We start from the raw sequence: 13,679 nt of genomic DNA on the forward strand, positions 1-13,679 counted from the left end.
TATGTGCTTGGAGCTTTTACTAGCTAATATTTTTCTTTTATTTCTGTATGGATGTATGAGTGTATATTCTGGCTCTTCTCGCCAGAACGTAACCTCTTTGAGGGCAAGGACCTTCTCTTTCTTGTTTTTTGCTTTAAGTTTATCACTTTTCACAGTGCCTGGGTGTGAATATTTGTTGAGTGGCTGCATTTTATCCAGCCCCCCCTGCTTTGGCTGTCAGCTAAAGGCTGAGTTCTCCATTTAGTTCCTCATGCTCAGACCTTTTTCCTGAGTTATAAATCTTGAAATACGAATGCCTCCGAGACATCTCCCCTTTGGATGTCCCTAAGGCATCCCCAAATAACTTTCCCTAAATTGACCTCTTTTTCTTCTCCCGTAAAGTTGCAGCCGGGGACCCTGTCTTGGTAAAGGCCACCATACTTGTCCCCAGGGCCTGGGCCAGGGTCTACCTTGTCTTTCCCCTATCTTGGCCTCTCCCACCCTCTTGAAATTGCACTTCTTAAACTACCTCTCTCCATCTCTAGCTTCACTGTTGCAGTTCAGCTTTTCATCTGTTCACCTGGACTCCTTGTCTTAACACTCATCCTCCAAAGCTGTGCCAGAGTGACCTCCCTAAAATCTGATCATGTCGTTCCTTTGCTCTAGGGCAAATCCCAACCTTTTAGTGTTTCATGTGAGTTTGGTCATGATCTGACCCTTGCCTCCATCTCTTCCCTTATTTCCATCTCACTCGAATTATTCTTTTGGAGAAGTCACTGTTTATCAAGCACTTACTGTGGACCATGCATCGTGCTAAATGCTTTTCCTGTATTATCCACTGGTAGCCCGTGTTGAGTTATTCGTTTATTTCCCTGCCTCCACAGTTGGCTCCAGCCAAGTACAGTAGGTGTTCGTTGAATAATTTAATGAATGGTCCTATTTCTCAAGGAACATTCTGTCTAAAGTTTGCATCAAACAAGTAAATAATTGATTACCTTGCTCTGGGGAAGGGAAATCTGTCTCTGACTCTAGGGAAGTCAGGGAGAGCTAGTCCTGACTCTCACAAGTCAAGTGACTTGGGCAACTCACTTCACCTACCTACACCTCACTCTTTGGTCCATATAATGGTCTCTAAGGCCCCTTCTAGGCGCTGACATTCTGAAACTTTCTGTAGGTTTATGAATACACTTGTAAAATGTTCCCTTTTCAAATTTGTGCATCGAAGTAGTAGAGTGGGCAGGCAGAGGCAGGACTGCAGTGTAGGCCTCTGGGCTTCACCTCTGTGGCCCTCATTTTCTCCCCTGCTTACATACCTGGCCCTCTCAGTATGTACCTGGCGCCCCAGAGCCCAAGCTTACTGCTTTGGGCAGCAGTCCAAGCCCCGGGCATTTTCTTTCTTCTCAGAGATTTGCACCGCTTCTCAGGGAAACCTTGTGGGCAGGAGCTAATAAACTATCTCTGCATAAGGTGCCATGGTTGATAATGGGTTACTGGATTAACTTGTGGGCCTTCCTGAGATATTTGCCTCAAAATTGACCTGAAGGAATGCAGGGACAGGTGGAAACAGAGGGCAGTTTTGGGAGGGAGTGTTTCTCTTCTGCCTTGTGGGGCTAGCTGGCTCTGCCTCTAGGCTGGACCTATTTCTCTGGGACCCTTTTTTCATGGTCTGCCAGATTGGCCTGTGACAGCCGTGGATTGTAATCGAAGAGAGTGCAGAGAGCCTTTCTCAGAGCCTCGATACCTGACGGGCAGGTTTCAGCAGGGAGCCAGGCAGGGACTAGGCTTGGCAGGGCTAGTGTTTCGTGCAGTTGGGAACATGGGCAGGGTGAGGCTTCCTGATGGGGGCCCTGGACTTAGAACCCTAGGCGACAGCAGCAGCGAGGGCCCTGTGCCAGGGAAGACGTGGCCAGCCCCTCCCTCCAGCCACCTCCCCGAGCCTTGATCTCTCCATCAGAGATGACACCCGCCCCATGTAGCCTGCATGTATTTTGGGTTTCTGTGTGCTCAGTGCTCACCTCTTTTTCAAGGGCAGGGCACATGCCCGGTTCACCCTGGAGTCTTTCCTAGATACCTCCAGCACCCCATGTCTCAGGCCTCAGTGAATGTAGTGAATTATTACACCATTCTTCCTCAGACCCCCATTATCAACTGTGGGATCAGGAGATTTCCTGTGAGCATCAATGTAATAAATCCCAAGATTTACAGCCTCGAGGAAATTTTCGTTCTTGTAAACTTAAAATTCTTCCTGAGAGAGATAGTATAATGTAGTAAACAGATTCAATTTTAGACTTGTAGACTTGCATCCAAATCTCAGCTCTGCCATTTGTCAGCTTGGGGGCCTTGAGTAAGTTGCTGAACAATGTTTCCACCTACAAAATGGGGATGGTAATAATACCTACTGCATAGAGCTGTTGTGATGAATAAATCTGATATAACATATGTAAAGTTCTTATTGTAGCACACTGTAGTGCATAGCGGACACTAGAAAATGAAAACCCTTTATCCCAATAGTTGGAATAGTTTGAAATAGTCACTGAAAATAGTAGTAGGAATTTATGTCCTGTTTTCGATATTTCACTAAGTTCTGTATTTACTCTTGATGAGGTCATTGAAAGCATTCTTTAATAAATGAGGTTGGAAGAAGCCCTTTAAAAACTTGGAGGCCATGAAGGTGGAAAATAAACATCACCGTTGGTGGACCGAGGTTGGGAAACATTAATATAATCCACCCCATTACTGTCCTTTACTTAAAGGAAGAAGATTATAAATTTAGTGCTTAGAAAATTGTAATGATCTCATCCTGATTTATCTCAGACAGTTATCTCTCCTTTTATGTGGTTTTGCTCTTTTTTTGAACAACTCTGTGTACATTGTTATTGGTGTTTTTATTGTAAGCCTAACTAACATCTTTTAAGGAAGCCACTAGTCTATGAATCTATATGAACAGAAGGAAAAACCAAGACAAATTCCAAAAGCACTCAAACATGTACTCTCATCTTGAACCAAGTAGACACTTTGACAGTGTCCATACCATATCTTTGAGATACGAGCCTCAGCATACATTTTTGAAAACAGCATTTTGAACCTTCCTAAAAGCATTAAATATAAATAAATGTGATGTCATAGAAAAAATGCTGGCCTGGGAATCAAAAAGACCGAGATCTTTGATTTGATTCTGTCACTGCCTGATGGTGTTGTTTGTACTGGTGAGGGCTTAGTTTTTAAAAAGCAGAATCCTCTCTGGCTAGTTAAGCAGAAAAGGAATTTTTAAAAAGGATCCTGGGTGGTTCACAGTATCTTTGGAAGGGCTGGAGCAACAAGCTTGAGGCTCAGTTCTAGGAACAGTGCCCAGAACTGGGCTGTAGAACTTGTCTGATGAGAAAATGGCCTCTGTTCCTACTGCACCACCCACACTCGTTGCTACATTTGCGCTGCTGCCAAGAACTTGATTTTACCACAGCCATCACTGCCACTACTTTTGGCAACCTTGTGTCCTTTGCTACCGCTGAAAACTGGACCCCTCTGACACCAAAGGTGGCCACGCCTAGCTGGTTTTCTCTTGTTAATCCCTTCCAAGTCAAGGTCTCATGTAAGCTTCCCCGATTGGCAGAGCCTGGGTCACCAGCATGTTTCTAACTGCAAGGAAGCCTGGGAAATTGAGCTCTGACTTCCATGTTGGGGTGACGGAGAAAATAACCTGGTAATTTCCCCAAATATAGATTGGTGATTTAAAAGGTACCCTCTTCATTTGCTATGACGGCAAATCCAAGCCAAGATGAGCCAAACAGGGGGCATAAAATGACAACATTAGGAACGGAACTCCTTGTTTGTAAACAAACCAAGCAAAACACTTGCCTGGTTTTAGCACTTTGCAAATACTGTTCTGATCCACCCGAGCCGCTAAACAAAATACAAACTCCTCCCCTATATTCCACTACTTTTGCAATCTCTGACACGCCTTTCTGAGTTTCAGTTGCCTTCAGTGAAGGCATTGGATTACTTTCAAGTTCATGGATTGATAGCTGGCAATCGTGTTCTGTTTGGTTTTCGTTTAATGTTTTTTAAAATTAAGACTTTAAACATAAAGGTCTATATTTCTCTCTCCTCTTGAAAAATAGAACCTGGGCCTACGTTTCCCCATGTCAACTGTCAGTTGGGAGTGAGTGGCAACTGTCCGCTTCAGACTGTGCCTGTTCTCTGCACTCTTCCCCAGTCTCTACAATTCCTTATTGTCGTATACCTTCTCCCATTTATCTTACCTGCATATCCCAGAAGGTATTTGACGAGGTAACCCTTGGATTAGATCATTTTAAGGTCCCTTCCAGCCATAAAATTCCATTATTTTGTACCCTAGGTATAGTGGAAATGGGCATTCAGGAACCAATTGTGTAAATAGCCCAAAATAGAACTGGAGACTGATTTTTAAATCAGAACCCAAGTGTGATTTTATATCTAAAAATCCAAAAAACTCAATTTAAAAATGATTAGAAATATTAAGAATATTTAGGAAAGTAGCTAAATACAAGAAAACTACATAAAAAGCAATAGTTTTACTAGTAATAAACAGGAAATATTATGCAATGGGGGGTACTATTCACTATAGCAACAAAAATTATGAAATACCTGGGAATAAATTGGACAAGAAATGTATAAGACTAAAATGAATACAATTTCAAAATTTTATCATATCTCTGAATGGGAAGACACTATTTTAAAAATTCTAATCTGTCCAAATTAATCTAGATTTGAAGCAATTCAAATCAGAATTTACAATGTGGGTTTTTGTTGTTGCTGTTGTTAGATTTGGTTTTGTTTTGCAGGGTTAAGGGAGAGAAATTGGCTCATTGATTTTGAGGTCCCTCAATAAAAATCAGGGATTAAAAAAATGTTGAAAAGGAAGAATATTACAGTCAAGATACTAGAATTTATGTAGTTTATAGATATTTGAAAACACTGTAATATACTAATAGAGGATTAAACTAAAATATCAGTGAAACAGAGTATTAGAGCCCATAAAAGATTCATTTTTATGGACTTTATTATAAGGTACAGAGAAATTCTCAATTCAGCGGACAATGAATGGATTAATAATAAAGGTTTTAGTGATAATTGATTAGGAAACATTTAATACATTTTAATTTTGTGGTAGGTAGGGCACAGTTTCCAAAAACCATAAAGGAAAAGTTGACTGTATTGACTACAGGAAAATTTTCTATTTCTCTAGGCAAAAAATACTGTAAACAAATTTAAAAGACAAGGGACAGACTGAGAGAAAATATTTACAACCAGTATAAGAACCAGGGGATTGACATTAAGGATTTATGAAAAACTGTAAAATCAACAGACAAAAATGGGTTAAGGACAGGAATAAACAATTCTCAGAAGCAATACAAACAGCCTTTAAACCTATGAAAAGAAGCCCAATAATCACGTAAGCTGAAACGACAATAAAATATTTCCACCTATTATATTGGTGACATTTAAAAAGAATGACATAACTGGCTCCAGATGAGCATGTGGGATAACAGGTACTTTCATTTTCTATTGATAGGAGTTTAAATTGGTTCAGCATTTTAGAGGGCAATTGGCAGTATCTAATGCTTAGACCCTTTTACCTAGTCATTGCACGTTTAGAAACTTTTTACTCAGAAAAAATTTGACAAGTGGATTGTAATAGATATGTGTGTGTGTATGTGTGTGTGTGCACACACAATATTTATTGCAGCAAGCTTTGTAACAGCACAAATTTGGAAAAATCAAATGTCCAACAATAGGGGAGTAGTTGGATAAATTCTACTGCTTTGGTTTAAGACTGTACTATTTAGCCATCAGAAAGAATGAGATAGGCCAAATATGCATACTTGAGAAAATGTTCAATGTGTTAGTCAGGTTTGGTTAAGTAATGCTGCAGTAATAACTAACCCCCAAATCTCAGGGAACTAAATCAACAAAGGTTATTTCTTGTTTACTCTGTGTATCCATTGTTGTTGTCAGAGGGAGCTTTGTTCACAGTAGCCACTCAGGGACTGAATCTGACAGAACAGCCACTACCTTGAATATACCAGAGAGAGAAGAGAGCTTTGGAGGGTCAAGCCCAATAAGTCTCAGCTGGGAAGAAATACATATCATTTACACTCAATTCATCGGCCAGTACTAGTCACATGGCTCCACCCATATGTTCAGAGGAAAGAGGGAAACCAGATGTTAGGTAAACAGCACTAATGGCTACCATATATATATCATGCTGTTTTGTAGATAAAGCAAAATTCAGAAGTCTGTATAATATGATCCTATTTATGCCAAAAGTCTAAAGGTTATGTGTGCATGTATATTTATATAAATATTTCAGGGGTTGTGTATCCTTTGAAGAAATCCTAGCAGGCTGCACACCAAGCTGCCTCATTCTTTGATTTTTTTTTTTTTAACAATGAGCAATTGTAGAAAAAAAATTAAAAAGATAAATAAAGCTCAAGCAAATAAAACCAAAAAGCCTGGGCAAAGAGCACTGAGCATTTTTCGTTTCTTGCTTCAGTTTCCAGAAAGAGCTAATGACAAATGCTGGCAGAATGCTTAGAGCAGAAGTCAAGAGTCTCATAATCATAGAGCAGGGTATGAGTTGTTCCACTTAATGCTCTACTCTGATTATTGATTAGAGTCAAATAATTTTAATGTGCTTACTTAAAATTCTTTTATTATGGGCCATAATATTTTAAATTTCTGTTACAAAGTTCCAGAGCTTCGCAATTAAATTTAGGATGGAATCGTTTTTATAATTTTCAAATTCTTGTCAAATTAGCAACAAATTCTTACCCATTTATTTTCCCCACTTAGACTGAATCATTAATATTTTACTATTATTTGCTTTATCATGCATCTCTCCATTCATACACCCCTCTATCCATCCATTAATCCATCTTAACTTTCGTGCATTTCAAAGAAAATCACAGACATCAATTACTTCCCTCTAAATATATCAGCATGCTTACCATTTATTTACATTTTTTTCCTTTTGATATAAAATTTATATTCAATAAAACGCATCAACCTTAAGTATACATTTGCTTAATTTTGACAAATGCATACACCTGTGCAACACAAATCCCTATTAAGATGTGCAACATTCCTGTCACCCAGAAAGTTCCCTCACACCCCATCCTAGTCAGTCCCTGCCCACCTCCCCCATTCAAGGGGCAGCCACTTTTCTGATTTTTTTCACAGTAAATGGCTTTTTTCCTGTTCTAGAATTTCATATAAATGAAATTATACAGCATATATTCTTTTGTGGATTCTCTTATTAAGTATGATTTTGAGAATTATCCATATTGTTGAGTGTATCAGTAATTCATTCTTTCATATTGCTGAGTAGTGTTCCATTGTATGAGAATACCACAATTTGTTTATTCTTTCCCCTGCTGATAGATACCTGGGTTACTTCCAACTTTTGGCTAATATAAATAAACCCGCTCTGAACATTCTTGTACAAATATTTTTGTGAACATAATTTTCTTTCTCTTGGTTACATAATTATGAATGGAATTGCTAGGACATAGGTGTATGTTTAGTTTTTTTAAGAAACTGGCAGACCTTTTACCAAAAGAGGTTATACCAGTTTACATTTCCCCTAACAACGTACAAAGGTTCTAATTGCTTCACAATCTTGCCAACATTTGCTATCATTAGGCTTTTTAATTTAAGCACTCTGGTAGACATGTAGTAGTATCCCATTGTAGTTAAATTTGCATTTTCGTGACAACCCATGATGTTGAGCACTTTTTTTTTTTTTTTTTTTTTTTGCGGTATGTGGGCCTCTCACTGTTGTGGCCTCTCACATTGCGGAGCACAGGCTCCGGACGCGCAGGCTCAACGGCCATGGCTAACGGGTCCAGCCGCTCCACAGCATGTGGGATCTTCCCGGACTGGGGCACGAACCCGTGTCCCCTGCATCGGCAGGCGGACTCTCAACCACTGCGCCACCAGGGAAGCCCCGAGCACTTTTTTTCATGTGTTTATTGGCTATTTGTATTTTGTGTGTGTGTGTGAAGTGTCTTTTCAGATCTTTTGCCAATATTTATTGGTGGTTTGTTGTATTATTATTGAGTTGTTGGAATTCTTTATATTTCCTGGATACAAGTCATTTGTCAGATACACGTTTTGCAAATGTTTTTCTCCCAGTCTCTGGCTTTCCTATTCACTTTCTCAGTGGTGTCCTTTGATGAATACTGTATATATTTTAAATTTTGATGAAGTCCAAATTGTCAGTCTTTTCTTTTAAGGTTATTGCTTTCTGCTTAAGATGTCTTTGGCTGCCTCAAAGTCACCAAGATAGACTCCTATGTTTTTCTCTAATAGCTTTATGATTTTAGCTTTTACTTTTAAGTGTATGATTCATCTCAAATTAAATTTTATATATGCTGTGGGATCAGCATGCAGGTTTATTTTACTTAAATTCTTAAAATGCTTATTCCAAAGTTTTCTATTATAAGCCAGAATATTTTATATTGAAGTAAAACAATTCCAGAGCTTTAAAATATAATTTTGAAATGGAAGAGTTTAAAATTTTTTTAAATTCTTATTAAATTAGTGACAGTGTCTTCCCCATTCATTTTCTTCTTGTTCTGTGACTTAGTTTTGACTATTAAAATTGCAAATTCTCCTTCACAAAAGAAACTGAAATGCTGATCTTTTATACTTCCACCAATTTCCTTATGTAGTACATTCCCACTTCTTGAGAATTGAAATATTCTCACTACATTAATATCCCAGTTAACTGAGGAATGCTAGATACTAATGATCTTGATAACTGAAGGAAACTGTATACTACACATGTATGACAGATTGTATTTTTCAAAGATGGCTGCAGCAGTGTCCAACATGTGAACTTGACACTCGTTCCACTGAGAGGTGGGGTCTATGCCATTTCCCCTTGAATCTTGAGTGGCTTTGTGATTCACTTGTAACCAATAGAATGTGACAGAAGTGATGCTGTGTGAGACAACTGAGGCCAGTTCAGAAAAGATGATGCAGCTTCTACATTGTATGACGTGACACTTACTTTTGGAACCCTGTACTACCGTGTAAGAAGTTCTACCACCTTGAGGTTGCCATGCTATGAAGAAGCCCAAGCTACATAGGGAAACCACTTGTAGATGGTAATTCAAGTGACAGCCCAAACTGAAATCTCAGCTGATGGCCCTTGCCATGCACTGGATTTATGAGCTAAGACACCTTCACATAATTCAAGCCCCCAGTTACAGAATCTCCCAAGTTGAAACTCCAGACCTTCTTTTGTGCCCTGTCAGAATTCCTGACCCACAGAATCCATGAACATAACAAAAGAGTTGCTTTAAGCACTTGATTTTTAGGGTAATTTGTTAAACAACAATATTAACTGAAGCAGCATGCACCAACACATTTTGGGGAATTAGAATACTGAAAATATGCAGCCCTCAAATTAAGTATTCGATTTTTATTTTTTTGAGAAACAGTCTGATGTCTTTTAGTGCCTCAGAGACCTGGCTTCCCAGTTCTTTAACTGCAGAGGTGGAGAAATCCTGTGCCACATCTTGGAAGTTGCTCTTGTGAAAAGACCTCCACATCAGTTAGAACACAGTATATGCTGGGTGGGGAAAAAAAAGTAAAGAAATAATTCTTAGTATGTGTACCTTCCATCTGGAAGAATAGTAGTAAAATTTCCTTCTTCTACCCGAACTGAGCCAGGTGAGGTGGCGGTGGAGGCTTTTGTGAATTTAGATACGTTTTACATCCGAAGAAGAAGATGTGGTCTCATTTTCCAAGAACACATTTGATTTTTTTAGGCACTAATTTATTTTTAAATTTACATACACTAAGATTCACTCTTTTTGGTGTACAATTCTATGATTGTGACAAATTCCTAGAGTTGTGCAACTGCCGCTGCAATAAAGATACAGAACAGTTCCATCACACCTGCCCCCTCACACACACCCCCACCCCCAAAACGGGAATAATGCCTTCTCTTGAGTAAATACCTAGGAGTGGAATGTGTGAATCATACGGTAGGCATATGTTTCACTTTTTGAGAAACTACCAAACTGGTATTTTTTGTTGTTGTTTTAGAAGTTTTTTTTACATCTTTTGTTACATTTTCCCCTGGATATTTCATACTTTGGGTGCCATTATAAATGGCATCTTTTTTAGTGGTTGCCCCAGAGTTTGCAATACTGTACACGTTTACAGTTAGTCCAAGTCCACTTTTAAATAGCACTATACCACTTCATGAGTAGTGAGGAAACCTTATAATAGCATCACGGTCATTCATTTCACTTATACAGAAGCATCTATATGTTCATATACATGTATATGCACATAATTGAATACATTGTTGCTATTATTTTGAGCAAATTATATGTTAGATCACTTAAGAAAAATAAGTTTTTTATCGACTTACTTATTCCTTCTCTAATGCTCTTTTTTTTAACTTTTTCCTTTATATTGGAGTATAGTTGATTAACAATGTCATGATAGTTTTCAGGTGTACAGCAAAGTGATTCAGTTATACATATACACGTATCTATTCTTTTTCAAATTGGTTTCCCATTTAGGTTGTTACATAATACTGAATAGAGTTCCCTATGCTATACAGTAGGTCCTTATCCATTTTAAATATGGCAGTGTGTACACGTCAATCTCAAACTCCCTAACAATCCCTAATGCTCTTTCTTTATATAGATACAAGTTTCTGACCTATATCAATTTCCTTCTTTCTGAAGAACTTCTTTTAAACATTTCTTGGAGGGCAGGTCTACTGGCAACAAATTCCCTCAGCATGTGTTTGTCTGAGAAAGTCTTTATTTCTCCTTCACTTTTGAGGGATAGTTTCACAGGATACAGAATTCTAGCTTGGTTTTTTTCTCTCAACACTTTAAATATTTCACATCACCCTCTTCTTGCCTGCATGGTTTTTGAGGAGAAATAGGATGTAATTCTTATCTTTGCCCGTCTATAGGTAAGGTATTTTTTTCCCTTTGACTTCTTTCAAGATTTTTTTCTTTATCTTTGACTTTCTACAGATTAAATATGATGTGCCTAGGTGTAGTTTCGGGGGAGCATTTATCCTGCCTGGTGTTCACTGGGCTCCTGGATCCATGGTTGGTGTTTGACATTAATTTGGGGAAATTTTAATTTGTCATTGCTTCACGTATTTCTGCCGTCCCTTTCTCTCTTTCCTCTCCTTCTGGTATTCCCATTACATATATGCTGTAACTTTTTGTAGTTTTCCAGAAGTTCTCGGATATTCTGTTCCATTTTTTAAGTCTTTTTTCTCTTTGTTTTTCAGTTTTGGACGTTTCTATTGATGTTTCTATCCTCAAATGCAGAGGTGCTTTCCTCAGCTATATACTAATGAGCCCATCAAAGGCATTCTTCATTTCTGGTAGTGTTTTTGAGCTCTACCATTTCTTCTTGATTATTTCTTAGAATTTCCATCTCTCTGTTATCCATCTATTCCTACATGTTGTCTGCTTTTTGCATTAGAGGCCTTAGCATGTTAATCATAGTCGTTTTAAATTCGCAGACTGATAATTACAACATCCCTGCCCTATCTGAGTCTGCTTCTGATGCTTGCTCTGTCCCTTCAAGCTATGTTTTTTGCCTTTTAATTCTTTGCTGAAACCAGACATGATGTACTAGATAAAAGAAACTCTGGTAAATAAGCCTTTGGTGATGTGGTGGTAAGGTGCCGGGGGAGAAGTGTTCTCTATCGCTATGATTAGGCTTCAGTCTTTTTAGTGTGCCTGTGTCCCTCAGCTGTGAACTTCATAAGTACATTTTAGTTTCCTCCCCCACCCCTCTAGGTGGGATAGGATGGCCGGAGGGGGCTAGATTTGGGTATTTCCCTTCCCTTATGTGTAAGGCTCGAGGGGGCTGGAGTTGAGTATTTCCCTTTCCCAGGGTGGGTTAGGCTCTGATAAAACCCCATTGGTAAAATGGTTTCCCTTGAAGGCAGGCATTGTTAAGAAGGACAGAATGCTCTTGCACATTTCAAATTGGTTACTTTTCTCCTCTCCTGCCGGAAGCCAGAGAGAATTTTTCCTTGATATTCACTGTGAGAACCTGGTAAAGCTCCTGGAGATACAGCTCACACAAGTGTGGGGCTCCCTTGATGACTGGCCTCCCCAGGAGTTTTTATCTCTTAGATTTGTCCACATGGAGCCTCCAGAAACTCATCAGTTACAGTTCAGATTTTCCTACCCTGCTACTGGTTCCCACCGAGGTTTCTGCTTGTGGGTTTCTGCTCTGATAAGTCATGATTCTCTGTATCTGAGTGTCTATTTGTCTTTCCAGTTTGAGGGACAGTGGTTTGCCCAGTGACCTCCCTTCTCAGATGGATCTAAGAAGAATTGTTGATTTTTCAGTTTCTTCAGCTTTTTACTTCCCAAATTGTTTTTTTAAAGTGATTGTATCATCTTCATTTTTACCAAGAGTCTTTGAGAGTTCCAATTCCTCTGCATGCTTACCACACGTGGTATGGTCCATTTGTTTAATTTTAGCCATCCTAATGGATGAGTAGTAGTATTTCATTGTTGTTTTTACTTGAGTTTTCCTAATGATTAATGATGTTAAACATATTTTCATGAGCTTCTTTGCCATCCATAAATCTTTGGTGAAGCCAGAGGAGATTTCAGGTCTTTTTCCCAAACATTTTTTGAGTTTTTTGTTTTCTTGTTCCTGTTTTGTGAGTTCTTTATTTATTCTGGATACAAGTCCCTTATCAGATATATGCTTGCCAAATATATTTGTCTGTGGCTTGTGATTTTATTCCCTTAAAAAAGTATCTTTTGAAGAGAAAAAGGTTTAAATTCTGATTAAGTTCAATTTATCAATATTTGCTTTTATGGATCATGATTTTGGAATTAGATCTAAGAAATCTTTGACTAATTCAAGGTCACAGAAGTTATCTTCTAGAGGCATTATAGTTTTACAATCAGGTCTATGATTCACTTTAAGTTAATTTTTTGTTCGTGGTGTGAAATAAGGATTGAAGCTTTATTTGTTTATATGTAGATATGCATTTTTTCAGCACCGTTTGTTGAAAAAAACACTATCATTTCTCCACTGAATTGCCTTAGAACTGTTGTTGAAAATCAGTGTCCATATATGATGAGCCTTTTTCTGTTCTGTTCCGTTGATCTGTCTGTCTCGTCACTGATACCACGCTTTCTTGATTACTGTATCTCTATAATAAATGTTGAAATCAGGTAGTATTAGTTCTCCAACTTTGTTCTTCTCTTTCAAAGTTATTTTGGCTATACTAGGTTGTTGTATTTCCTTTGGTACTTTGGAATCAGCCTGTCAATTTATATAACAAGCCCTGTTGGGATTTTGATTGCAATAGCATTAAATCTATAGATAAACTTGTGGACAACATTGAGTCTTCTGACTCATGAACATGGTGTATCTCTCCACTTACTTGGAATTTAATTTGTCTCAGACATACTTTATAGTTTTCAGGGTACAGGTCTTGCACATCTCTTGTCAGATTTATCCCTGAACATTTCATATTTTTGATGCTTTTGTAAATTGTATTGTTTTTAATTTTAATTTCCAATTGTATATTGCTAGTATATATAAATAGGATTGATATTTGTGTATTGATCTTATATTCCGATACATTGCTGAACTCACCTATTTGTCCTAATAGCTTTCTTTTTTATTCCATCAGG

General features: G+C 38.2%; 1 protein-coding gene across 1 annotated transcript in view; it reads left to right on the plus strand.

Moving 5' to 3' along the window:
- EFHC2 (EF-hand domain containing 2) overlaps positions 1-13,679 on the plus strand; it is a gene marked incomplete at its 3' end in the record, with an annotated part of 161,978 nt that overhangs the window by 107,373 nt on the left and 40,926 nt on the right.

The sequence above is a fragment of the Mesoplodon bidens genome, assembly GCF_964165515.1.
Source record: "Mesoplodon bidens genome assembly, chromosome: X".
Classification (NCBI taxonomy): Eukaryota; Metazoa; Chordata; class Mammalia; order Artiodactyla; family Ziphiidae; genus Mesoplodon; species Mesoplodon bidens.